This window comes from Falco biarmicus, chromosome Z (genome assembly GCF_023638135.1).
Source record: "Falco biarmicus isolate bFalBia1 chromosome Z, bFalBia1.pri, whole genome shotgun sequence".
Lineage (NCBI taxonomy): Eukaryota > Metazoa > Chordata > Aves > Falconiformes > Falconidae > Falco > Falco biarmicus.
The window spans coordinates 7,783,542-7,801,535 of NC_079311.1; positions in this window are offsets into that span (position 1 = coordinate 7,783,542).

A 17,994-nucleotide genomic window follows, 5' to 3' on the forward strand; every position below is an offset into this window, starting at 1 on the left:
CAGACACTGGAAGTCACTGAGCAGTTTGAACGCTAACGGCAGCAGCCAGCACGCCCCTAGGTCTGCCTGCTTCTCTCAGCTGCTACCATGGTGCAAGGGCAGATTTACTGAGTTATTCTACATTGCTGTTCTTTTTTAATCAGGACTTGGCATTTACTAATTATATTGAAAAGTAAGTATGCCCAGAACATCTGACATAGCTACACAAAGAGCAGGTTTTGGGGCAGGTAGAAGCTGCCTGAACAGGCCACCCCAGAGCAAAGGCATATCAAGCTGCTCAGTGCTACTCCAGCATTTTCAGAACGGTGCAAAGCACCACAAACAATGTGAAAACCTGTATCTGGGCTGCATCAATCACCTAAGTGGACACTTCATCAGTACGTAAAAGGGTCATGAAAGGCTAGGAATAGTAATAATCCCACAGATGAAAAGAAAGGTGACTCTCTCCAAGTTTCTCCAGAAGGTGGAAGAGACTGACTCTAAAAATAAATGAGTGCAATTCAGAAATCTTTTACAGTTTGTCAGTCAGCAGCTGGCTTGTCACATATTGCTGGGGGGGGTGGGGAGTATGTTGGAGATTTTTTTTCTTTTCCCTAGTTTCCACTGCTAAATCATATTAAAAGAATGGTAAATGTTAATGTTACTAATACTGTCTTTTATATGCAAGCAACTGGAATTGCCGTAAGGCTGTTAATCATGACACTGGTAAGAGAGGCAATCTGATAGTCTGAACAAGGAGACAGCAATATGTTCTCTCCAACAAAATAGAATACAAAAATACATAAAAATTTGAGAAGCTAGATACTAAAAGGAAAAAAAAAAAGCCTCAACCAAATGGCTAGCTCTCCACACAGAAGTGGAGGATTAAAAAAAAAGAAATGTTTATTGCAGACATCCACCTTTTACAAACACCAAGCTGAAACACATTAAAATGACAAACAAGCTGCCTTCAGCAAAATATTCTGGAAAAGAAAACTACTCATCCATGACAGGACAAGCTTCATTTGATGGCAAAGATTATTAAATTGTATAGAGTAAATTGTACAGGGGGTTGCTACTGTAATTGTCTACTTTTAGATAACATGCACACACAGGAAAAAGTATTCAACTATCACAGGTATCACATCCTAATCAAATATGTAAGAACAATTATCAAGAATTACCTATATTCACATGGCAAAAAGTTAAATTAGTCCTCACTTCTCATTACTTTGTTATAACAGAGATAATGACAACACTGAAAGTTGGATGTATCTCATTTTTTTTCTTCTGAATTTAATTTCTGAATACTTTAATTTTGAGTAAATGAAGTGGGCAAGTCTCTAGCATTAACACAGGAATAAACACATATGGAAAAAGCTATTAAGTAGCTGACAGCTTTGCTATGCATGCATCTGATGTCATATGCATACACCAATTCCTAACAGAGCACTTCAGTGATATCATAAATTAAACAAAAATCTATTTTTAACATACAGAACTTAAAGTACAAAAAAACCAAAGATTATTTCACCTGTCTTGTAAACTGGTATTGGAATGGTAAAACAGCTATTTCCTGCAACCAAGCCTTTCCTTCAGCAGAGTCTTTGTTTTCTTTCCTGCCGGCCACTAAAAATCTCAGTATCATCTTGCACAAAAAGGTAAATCAAGTTCTCTTCCCTAAGCCAATTCTTGCTTCACTTCATATTAAACATTCTTTATGGAAAAGAAGAAACAAAACCAAGATGCCCAAAACAACCTCACCCCCCCAAAAAAACCAGAAACAATTAAGTAAATATCAGCATTTACATTCTTAGCTTCTAGGCAATAGATTCATGATTACTTATGTGCCTTGTGCAACTACTGCATCTTTGGGTTTTTTTACTTTATAGTAGCTCACCTTTAACAATAAGCACATAAAATGACTATCTAGAAAAGATTCTAGCTGGACGGGAGGCAGGCAATGAGTTTCAATATTTTCTGTATTGGAAGGTACTGAACCAAGGTCTCCCAGCTCCTAGATGACCTATTTTACCTCTTAAAACATGATGGGCTGGGAGGCAGACACAACTGCATTCTTTTCCACCACGTGATGTAAAAGACATCTTTTCCCAAGTTTCTTGTAGGGATCCCAGTCTCACTGCTGGACAGTGCCTAACAGTCTATAAAAACAAAGTCTTTGGGGCACTTAAACACAGACCCACCTTTTTTTTTTAGGCCCCTCGTTCAGATGTAAAGTTTGCAGGGGGCTACTCAGGCTGCAGCACTTCTAAACAAGCTCAAGTGCCACCTTCCTTTGGAGAACTCTGAAGTCAGAGCTGCATTTAATGGGTTGAATGCCTGCTACAAGGAGACTCCTCCAACAGCCGTTCCTGGATGCCAGAACTAAATGCCTTACCCTTATGGTACCTGTATCCCTAGAGCGTGACTTAATTGTACCAAAGCCAGACCAAATCCTGAGCAGGTATAAACTGATCCTCTGCCTTTTGTATCATGGAAGTACGCCCATTAACATCAGCTGAGGATCTAACCTTAGACAAAAATTAATTCCAAGTAATAGAAACAGTCTACACTAAGAATAGTAGTTAATGTAATCAGGTCAGGAGTAGAAGGGAGTTCTTCAACCCATAGTGAATAAGCAGAAGCCATTTAAAATTCAAAACAATTAAAATGCTAATTAGCTTTTCTTCCATTGCCTTCTAAAATGATACTGCACCATTTCATATATGTTTCTTCTCTGCCTAGATCAGCCACATGAAGAAGGGAAAAGAGAAAAAAGAAAAAAGCATTCAGACAGAACTCAATGAAAATCAAGTCAGTCTGCAGCTGTAGACCAGGGGGAGCCACCTGCAGAAAATCTGCAAGCACAAAGCAGCATCACGGGACAGGACCACTCTGAAACACGAAGACCTCCATTTCCACGTTTAGTCTAGGACCATAAGAGGCTGAGTATTTTGCTGCTAATGCATCTTTTTACTTCTACTGTGGGAAAAGGTAAAAATACGAATCGTGTCTATTAAGCAAGTATCATCTCAAATATAAACGTACATTTAAACCACTCACCATATTTTCATTCAGATAACCCACACCTGAAGTAATAAAACTCAGAAAGTAAAGCAAACTAAGATGAATCTCACACATGGCAAACCAAACTTAAGATGGGTGGGTGGGAAGGAGGGGCAAGAGAAGAGAATCACTGAGACTGAACAGAACACTAGAGCTCAGGAAATACAGTGATCCAAGTACTGACATTTCAGATTAGATGACTGGAAAACTTTCTAAAGCTGAGGAACCCATTTTCAGCATATGAAAACAACCCTTTCTAAGTCACTTACATCTAACATATCATCTGGAATCCTAGACCCAACATGCTATATGCCCAAACACTGCTATAGCATCATACACAGTGTATCTTCCCCACACAGAGTCACAAAGCCATCCAACCATATGTTTCTAGTCTGAAAGCTAGGCAAAGTACCCGACTGCTTTAACAGGTGAGGGAGGAGGAAAAACAACAAAACAAAAAAACAAATCAAAAAACAAACAAAAACCCAAAACACCCACACACCCCAAACTGTGTAGATACAACTTTAACAGGAAAATCCCTTCATTCTGTAGATCATTTCAGAAATGCAGATCTCCAACGTCAAGATGATCAGACTATTATTTCTACCGTTATTCTGCACCAACTTACAAAAAACACTGTAACATAAATCTTAGCACATAAATTGCATGAGAAATAAGTTACACTGAATATTGAACTACACTGATTAACTGAATCTTAGATATAAATCTTATGTTAAAGATTAAATTTACTAATTCTTGTAACTCAGAGAGGGATTTTTATGTATCACACAAGGGTTACATCATGAATATGCATTTATTCCTTCACACTTCCTGGACTCCAGCTGATTCCCACATGGTATTACTGCTATTTTCATAAAAACATAGTCGAAAACCAAACTGCAAAAGCTGGTTCTTGTGGCATAAACAGTTTTTATATTAATACTATACTACTGCAGCAGTGCAGAACATCAGAACACCCAACTAATGTCAACAATGCTCAGAATTTTAAAATGGAATTATTAAAACTGTAACAGTATAAAAAGTCTGTGCCAAAGAGGGAAATAAGCCTTCAATTGTAAGAGCAAGGCTGTCTTTAAAGGTGAAAGGTCCATTTCTTAAATTAACAGAGTTCAGTAACTCTTTCTACATTTTACCAAGCCTGCTAGAACTTGAGACTTTGTCTCTGCTGTGCATGCAGCTTCATTTGATAATCATTCCTCACCTAGGAAAGGCAACAGTAAGAAGACAGCATTTGCTTCCTCCTGCTGTAAAAAGTCTTGTGCCCCATCTCCAAGAATTTAGAGCCATTTGCCAGATAGAGTCAGCTGGATTTTTCTGAGGCAGAGCCAATGCTTTTTTTTTTTTTTCACCCTTCTTTTTGCCAATGCAATTCCAATAGAAAGAATTTTCTAGCTTTGGGAATTAGAAAGAGAATCTAAGGGTTCCTGGAAGGTAGTTACATTTTCGGGACAGAGCACAGGAGCTTTGCGACAGCTGAAAATGAAGTCCTGTCCAAATTGGACAAGAATTAGTTTCTGGAAAAGTCTCAGCTTCTTTTCTACACATAGGGTCTGCCAGCATATAGAAAGCCAGCACAGGCTGAAACTACATTTCAGCCAGTGACCTCTGCTGTGTGCTTTGTGCTGGGCTCCAGAACTGGGTAGAAGGGGCTTGGAGGGAGAACCTGGCTCAGTTACCCACAAAAGCACTACCTATAGGTCAGCTTCTAATTATATGAACTACAGCATAAGCCACCTTAACCAAACACAGGCAACAGAAATGTCTGGGTTCTCTCCCCTCTGGCATTACACCGAAGATTTTGGTATTTGTCTAAAAATCTCCATAAAATATTTATTATTAGCTACAGGGCAGTCTAGCTACTGATTTAATAACACACATCAGAAGCAGCAAATAAGTGTCTTGCTGGTATGCACATCTCTTACATTAAAGAAACAGAACCACTTGCACAAGGTGAGAAACCCATATGGATACTCATTAACCGCAAGGTACTGAATAGCTTAGCTGGATATACTGTACAAAGAATTAATGTGCCTCACAGATTCTATCTTGTTTATCAAATGTTTGCAAGCCTTCAACGGATCATTCATCATGATCACCTGATCACATGCACAGTAGAGACTGTAAACTGAATGCCACCAGATCACATACATCAAAACCAAATGGCATCCTACCCGTAGCATGCCTGGTGTTCAGACTAAAGCTAACTTCCTTATGTAAATAGCGCTCAGCCTTTCTCAAAAAAAAAAAAAAAAAAATCTGCCTGACACCACATTTCATGACTCATTCTTCAATATGATTTTCTTGAGAAACAGTTGCAGAACTTCCCCAGAATAGGACAGAATAAGGAGAGCAAAAGTTTGAACACTGCAGCATTTCAAAAACTGTTTTGATACTGAGTTTTACAGAGCATCTTAACAGTGCCGCTGGATAAGAGTAGTTAAACAAGCGACTAACTCGGCTTTGTTCTCCTGGAAAGAAATTTACTTCCTCCCTCCCCTTTCAAATGAGCAGAAGGAAGCTAGAGAAAAATTATGAAGCTATAAAGAATTATATGTACATCTGCTTGGGCAGTTTCAAATACAATATTTCATTCAGAAATATGTACTGTTGTTGCCTTTGGATTTTTTGCAGCAACGGGTGATCTTGGTACAAAGAAAGTAACACAGAAGTGGGAAACATAGGAAAGGTTTGATCTAAAAAACCAAAGATCTAAAAGAATGAACAGCCAAAAATGACAGAGAATACGGGCTGAAGAAAGGAAGGAATAAATTCTGCTCAGTGGTTCATACTTCCCAATATTGAAATGAAGAGACAGTTCAGAAAAAGTGCTGCAGATACTTCAACATTTTGACAGCTCACCAATAGCTGAAGCTCCCTTCCTCTGAGAGGAAAAGCTCTAGATGTGTTTCTGCTATGCCATTACCTGCCCTCAACACAGTCCAAAATTCATGGTACATTTCACGTGTGACAAGACACATTATCAGAACTGCATGTCTGTAATTCAACGCAGATTTTTGCTCTGCTACATGTCTGGGTGGAGGGAAAAAGAAAAAGTGAAATCAAAAGCAACAGTCCTGAAGATATGAACTACTTATCTACATAAGGTCAAGTAAGAAAATAACATTTATCTCAGTAATGCAGGAGTTGGGGTGGAAGCAGCAGAAGGGTAAGCTGATCAAAATCCTTTTGAGGTGGTTAAAAACACCAGTCATCTATTTCAGAATCTCTCTGCTTAATGGGAAACAAAAAAATGTTCAGCCTTGCAACTGCATAATCCCAAGTCAAGAATTCCATCTTTTATCCCCCATATTGTGACCACCAAATGCACTATTCCTGACAGGGCTTGCATTGTACTTAAGAGTTCCCAGAGAAAACCACCTGCCAACATGCTCTTTTAACCTGCTTCTTCAGGTTAGAAAAACTTCACTAGGGACCTGAAACACTGGGAGAGGATCCTTCTGTGGTAGTGCTTACACACCACCTCCAACTTTCCTGCAGTGTTAGGCTATACATTCTGGGGTACGAGATACAGGTGGACAAGGAATAATTAATTATTTGATGAAGAATTCAGCAGCCGTTGCTTGGTACCTAGTTAACAGCACCAAGTTGCTACCCAACTTAACCGTTAAAAGTCTTTCCCTGCTGAAATAAGCTTGAACATGGAAAACACAAACATCACATCATATCCAACAGCCAAAAGTTTTATTTTAAGCATCAATGATGCTAAGTCTCAAATGCATCAGAGCAACAACTGGGTTTAACGGGGAAAAGCATGCTCTGAACATAAAGTCTTTTGTAAGGATAAAACGTCAAGTAATTACCTGACTGCTATCAGTGCTAATGACTGGAAACCCCAGTATGACCAGCCACAGAAAATTTTGGTGAGATAGCACCACAACTAGATCACCAAATCATTAGTCCGCTTTAACACAAACATTACGCATATTTAGTCTTTTCTTTGAAAACAAGTTGAAAAACCACATTGCTGTATAAGCCACAGGATTTGATGGACAATGAGTGAAAGTATTGATGCAATGCCCAAACGTGGTACAGTACATATAGCACTAATGCCTCTCCCATTGTCTCACTGAGGTGCAGAACTAAACCTAACCATCTGAACCAACAAGGCTGCAAGTATCTCACAGCCCTTCCCATGACATGCTCTATTGATGGGCCATAACTAAATTCCAAGACAAATCACTGCATTTTCCCACCTGGAAAATCAACTGAGGTTTTTTGGAGGGAGATGCTTTGTTAATGACTTATCGCTGAATCTCATCAGACAAATGCAAAATTACGTCAACTCCACTAGCTACAGAAAAGCACAAACAAGGCAGAGCTGGGTGCACTGGTACAGAGACAAAAATGATCTGTTTACCTTACTGTTATCCTGTAGTCATAGCCATAGCCCACAAAAAGAAATATGGAAGGAAATACAAAAAAATAACAAGAAAACGACTCTTTTCAACATTACTTTGCTACATATGTTTCAGCATGCTGTTAAATGCTACCCTTCAAAAAAAATTGTATCCTATATTGCACTGTTCCGTGTTACTCACTGTTAATAGTTCTGTTTGGAACAAGCAAAGGAATATATTTTAGGGCTTTTATATACACTTACTGTCCCGCAGTCACTTACATACTTAATTCCTTCTCTGTAAGGAAGGAATTAAGCACTTCGGAACTTTTAAGAATTTGAAACTATAATTTTCATTTGGTCAATTACCTGAAGTGATAATTTTTATTTGGTCAAACGACTACATGGGAAAGCATATTGGCAACATCCAAGCAGAGTACAAAGGAGCAGAAGGCTGCTTACCACTCTTACCAATCACTTGATTTGCTGAGACACAGTCTTCCCCTTTGCCAAAGTATCATTCACATGAAGCACATGTAACAGGGCAGCTTTACCGACAAACATCCCATAGCTTTATCCCCAGGTCCCACTTCTCACACCCGGAGTTTGAAACTTTCAAAACTAGGTTTTTTGATAGTGCAGGTCTATCATAGCTCTAATTGAAACAGGAAACCTTTGGCTTGGAGGCAAGGTATGGAATCAGCCACCCCCCAAGACTTCAATACTTACAAGTCCAGAGGGATCATTTTTCTGTGCGCTTGCTATGGTTTGTCATCAGCTCACCATTACACAAATACATGGAATATACACTGCTATTTCCCTAAGAACACAAATGCTACATAACTCCATACAGAACTGAAGATGATCTAATTTGCAGTTTTGATAAATTAAGTCTACCACAGATAAGGTTTGAGGGATTTCTGCCTTCTTTTACAATGGAAGAAGAAAAAGCATTTCTTTTTAATCTCAACAGTGTCAGGGCTTACATTATAGTTACCTTCCTAAAATTCTCTAGAATGTAGCACTCAGAATACCTGAGATCTAGGATGGATAGTAAGACTAGAGAGGAAAAGCCAAGTTCAGTCTTCAGATCAATGCAGAGTTCTCAGTTGTCTTGCCAAAGACCAGCAATTCATCCAAGAGGAAAAAAAAGATGACATTTGGGCCTATTAATATGTTAGCACCACATCACAGGACAGAACAGTTAAATTAGAACTACCTATAGAGCTCAGTGCTGAATGACATACAGGCAGCTTAAAAACTGTTTTGTTCATATTTTTTAAAAAGCTAAAACATACTTCTCTTTCCCACAATATGGTAACTGATGGTAAGTCTTACTCATATGCCAAATAATTTTCTGCATCCAGCATTTCAATAAGAGGGAAGAAACACTTTTCAGCATTTCTTCTAGAAAAGTTTAATGCTAGAACCATGTTTAGGTGTTTGTCTTTTCACATTTAAAATGCTCGATGCAATTCAGTAGGTTATGAAATACACACATTAAGTACACTGAAGTAACAGAGTTTTGACACAGTCACTTGAAATCCAGCTAGAATCTTAACACTGGAAGTTAACCACTTCACAGCAGACTCACTTCATAGAAAATAGGCAATTTTTTGTTGGTGGTGCCTCAACGCAAGAACTGTTGCAATTCCCATCGACCAACCATCTATCATTCTCAGTACAATTATACTACTACGAACACCTTCACATATCAGCAAAGTCAGGTAAAGAAAAAGAAAAGATAAATTAGAGATTAAATGAGGTCACACACAAATAGTAAAACAACTGGTGTTACTAGTTCACCTTAAGATACCTCAGTATTTCACACAAGTATAAATGCAAACTGACCAATTCTGAAAAATTATGCAGTTCACTTTGAAAACTCTGGAGACATTCTTTAGTTAATTAAGCAGAGGTTATTCAAGATATAATTAAATACAATTCTGTTATGCCATCTCTTGATTTTCATGTCAGTAATATACACACACTGTGTGAGTTGACAGACTGGTCAGAGGTTGATAGAGCATAAGAAAGATTAATGCATCTCAAGCTGCAGAAAGATAAGCCTTTTATCAGAAATTAATACAATGGCAAACAGGGCAATGCAAAACATCCCTTGATAAAATCAGATGTCTAACTCTTGAGGAAACAAACAGCCTTGAGAGACTGCAACAGCTTTCTTAAAAAGAAACAAGTATTAGCAACAACTTTTTACTCCTGCTTGCTATTTCTACTTCTGTGTAATTTCCATTATCAAGCTCCAGGTTCTTCTGACCTAGACAAAACATTTACTCATCTACTTTTGTAGATGAGTAAATCTCTCCCTACGTGTCAGCGGCCAGAGCCCCAAAAAGCAAGCTTCCTTCTGTTTTCTAAAAATTTGCCCTCTTATTCTCAGAACTGCTGCCCTCAAACCATGCTCCAAATTAGCTCTCTCTGACTCTTCCTGTTTTGTATTGGCATTACCTCAGGAAAAGGTAACCCTTGACAGTCAGATGTGTTCAGTTTTCCTCACCACCTTCACCTTTCCCAGTTTTAGAAATCTGAAGCAGCAATTAAGATTCTCTTGGGTAACATTATCTGTGAAGCTTTTCACTGACAATTTTCTGCCTTTTCTACTCTCCTTATTTTGTTCTTTTGCTTTTGTTAGCTGGATCAATTACTCAAATGTGGCCTGTGACATATGCCAATTAGAACAAACATGCCAAATTTTTCCCTTGTGTAACTTCACTGACTCCAGTGGCTCTAAGCCAGATACAGATTTGTTTTGGTATAGGCAGAAAAATGTGAACGGTATGCCAGTCAGGTTTTCATCGGCTCTGTACCCCCCCTCCACAGCAAATGCAAACTCCTCCTCACCTCTCTTCAGGCCTCCTCACAGCTCTGCCTCTGCTCCTATTTCATCACTACTCTTACCTTTCTCCTTCCCAGACATCTCAGTACAACATCATGCTCACTGCCCTGAAAGCACAACCTCTCTTCATAGGAGCCAGCTCACTAAACGACTCTTTTTCTGCAAACCCCTCTCAAGAGCCACACAGGTCACTCTTACAGCAACTGTATTGGGCCATACCTATGTATTACTGGAAGAATGCGAGAGACCCTATATCTGGATACCTATCTCCAGTTTTTCTCATCTCATTTTTCTCTTGCATCATGCTGTGTTATACAGCCTAGACCACTGTTATGCAGCCTCTGGCCATGAAGACCCACAAAGGTAGGCCTGAAGGGTGTTTATTAATTAAGCAAACAGCACTTGTGCTGCAAAACTTACAAAGCTTCGTCTCCTATGGCTATGTATCTGCAGCTTGAGCAGCAGCCCTAGCCTTCCCTTCCTCCTCCCCCTGCAATAACCCCAGAGCCCTCCCACATAACCACAAAACTGGAGACAGGGAGGGAGGGAAGTGGTTGAGAACCTGTTCACTCTTTCACTTTAATGGATCAGCACGGACATACTCAAAAAAGTCACAAATTTCATTGCTACCAAATCATTATATCGCAACAAACTCCACCAGGGCAATGGGCCCACAATGGTTCTCACTGTGGCAGCCAAGACACCCCCTCAGCCAGAAGCCCTCTCCCTAAAGTGCTCTTCATGTCCACTGTTGATTCAAGATGACACAGGCCCACCCCCATGTTCTCCAATGAATATGATAAAACACTTGTAGGTTCTTTTTCATGGCATATCTTAAGAAACAACGGTATTTCCACCCTCCTGGTTTTCACTACACAACTATGACAAAGCACAAGTAGAGTAAAGCTTTCCATGCAAAGCTGCATCTCACATCCAGGAGAAAGGCCATGCTGGCACAAGCACTGCTGAATAAATCCAAGCTCCTGCTGTCAAGGAGATGCAAATTATAAGGGGCAAATGGAAAAAAAAACTTGCCACACTGCCTTGGGGCAACAGCAGCTCACTCAGCCACTGGAATGGGCAGCAGCAGAATCCCTGGAGGGCTGCTGACATCTCCGGCCCATGGAACACTCCAAGAAGCTTCCATGACCCTCGGCTTGCTCCCTCAAGAGTGCGGCACATGTCCTGCAGCTCTCAGCTGTATGAAGGTGACCGGATGCTATGCCCAGGAAAGCCATGGTGACAAGATGCCATGCCATGCAGGAAAGGTCTGGCCAAATAAACCTGCCATACAGCCTTTGGAAGCTGGAAGAAGGATGATGTGTAATTCTGTACATGTGTAGTTCTTTGTGCTATCAAGTCATATTTACACTTCTTCCCTGTAAAAGGAACCTAAGTTTCCTGCCAACAGACACTGTAGTTATGATGCCCTTCTCTCTCTCCAAAACTACTCGAGGACAGCTTTCAGAAGTATTCAGTCTTCAAGGGAGGACTAGATCAGTATTTTGTGCTCAAATGTAATGGTTACTCTTTGTGTAAGACTCCACTCTTACGTGTGCACCTTTACTCAAACCGGCATACTAATCTCGTTCCTTGCAACAGAAGCTTTATTCAAGGCTGAGAAAACCAGGCCTCTGCGAGACTGTCCACATCCAATGCAGCATCACTATACCACATTTTAATTAGTTCAAATTATTTTAAAATGCTCTGACTATGCCAAAAAGTACATTCCAAGATTAAATCCACACAGAGTACAGCAACTTACATTCTAAGTCTTCCCATCCACCATGCTAACTTGTGCTCCTTTTCACTGATGACCACTGTTATCATTTCATCTTAAAAGCACAAGAAATAGGACTTCTGGTTGGATTTTATTTTCCCCCACCATCTCCCTTAAAATATCTGGTAGGTCTTTTTGTGTACAGATCTGCAAAAAAAATTCAACAGTCTTATCCAAAAGAGAATTTTCTTGCCTCTGTACTTTAATAAAATTTTAAATACATTTTAAAGCAAGTTGTAATTCTAGTATTGCTTTACTTTTAGGTGATTTAATCTCATTTTAAAGATTCTATTAGTTACTGGAATTTTTTTTTTTTTTTAATCTTTGGACACATAAGGCTGCTGGGCAATAAAATTCCAGACACCTCTGAAAGTCTGTGCTGCTGTAAGTAAAACTTGGGATTTGAAAAACATAAATTATTCCAAACTCACGTTACCAGATCCTAATCCCAAATCCTCAGAGGAGTGTAAATGCCATGACTGAAGTTAGGCAGGGACCTTACTTCCCTGGGGGTGCAGCATTTAAGTGTGCAAGGCTTGACTCCTGAAATACACCAAACTGGAAACTCCAGCTGCTCACAGTGGAAGGTACTTTCTGTGTTCAGACAGACTGAAGAGTACCACACACCACTGGAGATGCCCCCCCCCCCCCAGCACTTTGTAGTCTGAGTCTCATTTCCTCAACTGGCCTATAGCTCAATGGAGCTGGAGAATTAAATCAGGTTTAATAATCTGAGTGAAATTATATCTCTACAAATGAGATGAGCAGAGGATGTACTGATTATAGAAGAATTGCTCTTTCAAATCATCCCTCTGTAACAACCCTGATCGGCAGCTCTGAAAACTCCACCAACACGGAAGGGACATAACAAGCTTTATTTGGTATCAAGCCAGCAGGTTTGCTATACAGGCATAGCCCAAGTTAATACCAGAAACTGCTTGGAGGAATTGGCCATAATCCTGCTAATTAAAGACAAGTGTTAAATAGCTTGGGTGCCACTTTGTTTTGATTAGCAGTATTCTTTCCAAATGTTATGACTGTACCTTGTTCAAAAGAAGCGTAATGCCCTCACAGCTAAATAACAATTGACGTGTTTTGCAAATAAACATGCTATTTCCTTGCTCATCCCAACAGCAAAACAGCACTGAAAAAACCCACACCCTAAACTTCATTATTATTAATTGCTAGATGCAGCAGTCTTTCCTGTAGTCCTGAACAGTAATACTTCAAATGTGTGATGCATTTTTGTGAGCCAAGGCTGGGTGGAGAAAGGAGATGACCACTGAACGGAAATACTCACTTCATAAACACCGATCAAAAGAATCCCACTTCAGGAAGCAATGGCCTAAAACACCGACAAGCAAGGAGCAGCCACAACAGCTCCCAGTCCAGTGGGTGCCCGTCCCAGTGCAGCCCCACAGGTCAACAACACACAGCCAGGAACGGGGCCCTGCCGGTGCCACCGGGGCCCATAAGCAGCCAGGCACGGGGCCACACTGGTGCCACCAGGACCCACACGCAGCCAGGCACGGGGCCACACTGGTGCCACTGGGGCTGGCCTCTGCAGAGGTAGACGAAGGTCCCGCTGGCCGGACAGGACACCAGCAGCACCACCGCTCTCGTGGCCCCAGCGTCTGTAGCCCTGTCAAAGGCCGAATACATTCCTGAAGCTTCTTTTTGACACAAAACACCCCCGAAGCATGCCTTTGCTTCAGTTACTTCACCCTAACTATGACAGAGGACAATATACAATAACGCACATTGGCCAACCGTTCCTGTGGGAACCGGAGGGCTTCTTAGGATTACCCAAACTTCAGAATGACTCGCATGTTTCGCGCTTTTCTGGCACGACATGTATTAGGTGGCTCAGCTCCCCACGGCTCAGCTCCCCGCCAGTGCGGCCTCACCACCGGTGCGGCCCGGTGCCCCCGGCTCCTGAGCCACCCGCCCTCGGCCCGCGTTTGAGCCAGTGCCCGTCGTTCGGGTGCCGCGCAGGAGTTCAATAATCCCCAAGTGGATAACCAGGCACGGGGAAAAAAAAGCAGAGGCGACCTGAGCCGAAGCCGGTGCTGGACGCGTCAAGGACAGCGACCAACAGCGCGGGGCTCTCGGTGGCCGCCGGGGCAGCAGCGCTGCGGGCACGGAACGCCGGGTGCCGCCTGCGGGACGGCTCCTGCGGGCGGCTGGAGCAAGGCGGGCCCGGGGGAGGCCGCTCCCGCTACGGAGCGCCGGCGCCCCGCAGCTCCGCCACGCTGCCGGTCCCGCCAGCCCAGCCGCGGGCGGGGACCGGGGCGCTGCCGCAGGGCGGCCCCGGGGCCGTTCCCCCCGAGGGCGGCGGGCACCAGGTAGGGGCAGAGCCCGCGCCGGCCCCCCCCCCCCGCCGCCCGTCCCCGGCGGCCGCCCCCCGCCCGCCCGGGCCGCCGGCGCTGCCCGCTAGCGCGGCTCCGCGGGGGGCGGCCGGCACTCACCGCGCCGCCGTCCTCCGCCCGCGGCTCCTTCCTCCTGCCGGCCGTGGGCGAGCCCTGCAGCAGCTGCTCCAGGCAGGCGGTGCTGGGCAGCGAGGAGCTCTTCTGGTGGGACAGGTGCGCCCCGGGCCGGCGGCCCTCCTTGCCGCCCTTGGGCCCCTCATCGCCGGCCGCGGGCTCGTCGCGGCGGCCGGCCGGCGGCCCCTTGCCCTGGGGCAGCAGGTGCTCCCGCAGGCGGCGCAGGGCGGAGCCGGGCTCGCCGGCCGGCTCCAGCGGCTCGGCGGCCGAGCAGCAGAGGTTGGGCTGGGAGGACGAGAAGACGCGGTCCAGCACTTGCCGCCGCCGCTTGAAGCCGCTCCACTTCGCGCCGGGCGGCAGGTCCCCCTTGCTGCCGGCCGGTGCCGGCGGGGCGGGGGGCTCCGCAGTGCGGCGCTCGGCTGCCGCCCGCCCGCCGCCGCTCCGGCCCTTGCCCCCCAGCTGCAGGTTCTTCCACAGCCGGGCCTGGAAGGACACGGCCGGCTCGGGCTCGCCGGGCTTCTCCCCCGCGGCCGCCCGGGGCTCCCTGCCCGGCTCCATCCTCCTCCTGCGGCGGCGGCGGCTGCGGGAGCAACAGCAGCAGAGCCCGCCGGAGCCCGGCGCCTGCACTCCCGTGCGGGGCGGGCCGGAGCGGCGCCCGCCGCCGGGGACGAGCGCGGGGCTCCGCCGCGCCGCCCCCCGCTCGGCGCGGCACGGCCCAGGCAGCCCGGGGCTCCGCCGCGCCGCGGGAGTGCGGGGAAGGACGAACTCCCCCGGGCGGAAAGTTCGCCGCCGGGAGCCCCCCCGTGGGCGGCGGGCGGTGGCCGCGGCGGTGGCGGGCGGCGCGGGGCTGGGCTGCGTGGGGCGCGGAGCCCGGCGGAAAAGTTCGCGGAAGGGCGCGGGGTGGCAGCCCGGCGCGCCCTTATATGCGTGCGGCACTGCGAGGGCACACCGAGAGGGGGCTTATCCTGCCCCCATCCCCACCTCCCCCCCCCCCCCCCCTTTTTTTTCCCCTTCTCTTTTTTTCCCTTTCTTTTTTTCCCCCTTCTTTATTTTTCCCTTTTTTTTTTTTTTTTTTTTTTTTTTTTTTTTTTTTTTGCGCTGGCGGCAGTCGCGCCGTGCAGGAGGCCGAGGGTGAACGGCTGGCAGCCGGCTGCCGCCGCCGCTTACGGATGCTGCATCGCAGATGCACCGCGCTGTGATGCTGCAGTTTCCCTGCGCCGGGGGACACGCGACCTTTGGGGGCAGGTGGGGACACGAGGCAGGTCCCGGCCGGGCAGCACCGGCACCGGCCCTGGGTGACCTTGCGGAGGGAAGGTGCGGCCGGGCTTGGCCGCGCACCGACAGCCAGGGCTGCAGGGAGCACCCAAACCTGCCCTTTGGCAGCTGTGGATGCAGAATGTATGGCCCGGCCAGGCACGTGCCTCCAGGCGGGGAGGCAGCGGGGGGGGGGGACGGGGGGACGGGGGGGGACACGGGACGGACAACACCCAGCTCATCTGTCACAGTCACATTTTTTCTAAAAAACGAAAAAAGATACTTACAAATAATTAGACATTTTTCTCATCATGGCACGACGTACTACTGGCCCCATTGCTGCGTTTTTGGATGCATAACACTATCTCAGCTTTCTTTTTCAATTAAAATGATAGCAGCAAGATACTTTCAGAGCAGGTTTATACATTCATGAAACAAAGTGAAGCAGAAGGAATCTTTCTTGCATACACCTTTACCCGATGTACTTCTGGGTTTCATTTCAAAAGTTGCTTCTTTACATAATTGAGGGTTTGGCCACCTATATGCTGATTCAGCTTTCCCAAAAAAGTTTGCAACCAGGCATTTGACAATACAGCTTTTGCTGAACAGAACAAGAAGAATACAGATTAAAAGTACTGTGATAAAATTGATTCTTCCAAATCACCAGGGCCTTGGGAATTCAATCTACAATATTTGAGAAAATAGCCAAAATAACCTTTGAACCTCAGGAGATTATTTGTGAGAAGGCCTGTCAGATAAGTGACATTTCAGGACCAAAAAAAGCCAAACATAAGTGACATTTCAGGACCAAAAAAAGCCAAACATAATCATAGTAAAAAAAAAAAAGCTTCAACAAAAACCTGAAGATAGAACATCACAGAGAAGTCAGCCTACTTTGATCCCTGGAAGTGAATACAAATAATCGGCTTCTAACCACCTATAAGCAAAAGCATCAGATAGCAAAGCTCAAATGGATCAAGGCCTGGAGGAAGCTCATGTGTCTCAATATCTGAGATGATATCTTTAAATCAAAGAAGAAAAGTGCTGAAATGGAAGCTTTTTAAAAGGTCTGCTTTCCTGTAAATAACGGATTTACTCAATGAGCAGGAACCAATAGACTAAAAGAAAAGATGAATTTGGTTCTTCATCAGTACTGGGGAGAGTGACAAGGGCAATCTAAAAAACCATTTCAATGTTAAGTATCTGCCTTGTGTTTTACTTCTTTTATTTTCACATTGCAGTTGAAATGGCTCTAAAATAAGCAGCTTTTCAGTTAAAGAGTAATTTCTATTAAAGTTATGGAAAGTCAATATGCTTTCCACAAAGCCAATAGGTGTAGGAAGAATGCAATGTTGCATTCGGAAGAACTGCTTATTTGACAACATACTGAACTACTCTTGTATCTTTAGACGTTTGTTTTCAACAGTGATCACACTTCCCTATGAAAAAAAGACCCGAATTTTGTTATTTGTATAGATGTATTCGCTACAGCAACTAATCTCCTAAGTTGTGATGCTGCGTGGAAGTTCATCGTCTGGGACGAGCATGCACAAGATGCAGTGCTGCAGACCAGTGTTTTCAGTCTGGCTTGTGCTGCATTTTTACGACCCCTGCATTGAGTGGTCCCAAATAACCTACTGGCAGGCCTCCAGATTCTTTTTCCACAAAAGGCAGCATAAGCTTTCCTTTACATTAAAATCATGTCATTACATCATCATTTCCAAATCCATCTAATTTATGTCCATTTTATCCAACCAGAAAGTAGATTTGCTTATACAAGAGAAAGGTCAGGGTAGCTTAGGCTGTTTAGTTGCAGAAACACTCATTGTCCTCAGGGCGAAACAGATCTGGGGCCAAAAGGCAATGTATGGCTGCACTGTAACAGGCAGAGTAGGATTATTCTAGAATTAATTCAAATCAATTCACCATAACCAGTTTTATAATAAAATGAGTCATTCTGCACATTGAATTCTCTGAGCTGTAATCGTTTATTAAAGTTGAAGCTGAACCTGGCAGAAAGATCACAGCAACACTTCAAGCAACATTCAAATGGAAATCTCAACATTTAACAAAGATATAGATGTTACACCTGTACAGATGGGAGTGACTTTGCAAAATGTACGAACAAGCCTTTATTGGCCTTAGAAATAAAAAATATGGTATCTGAAAACATTTACTTACACATTTCATAAGCTAA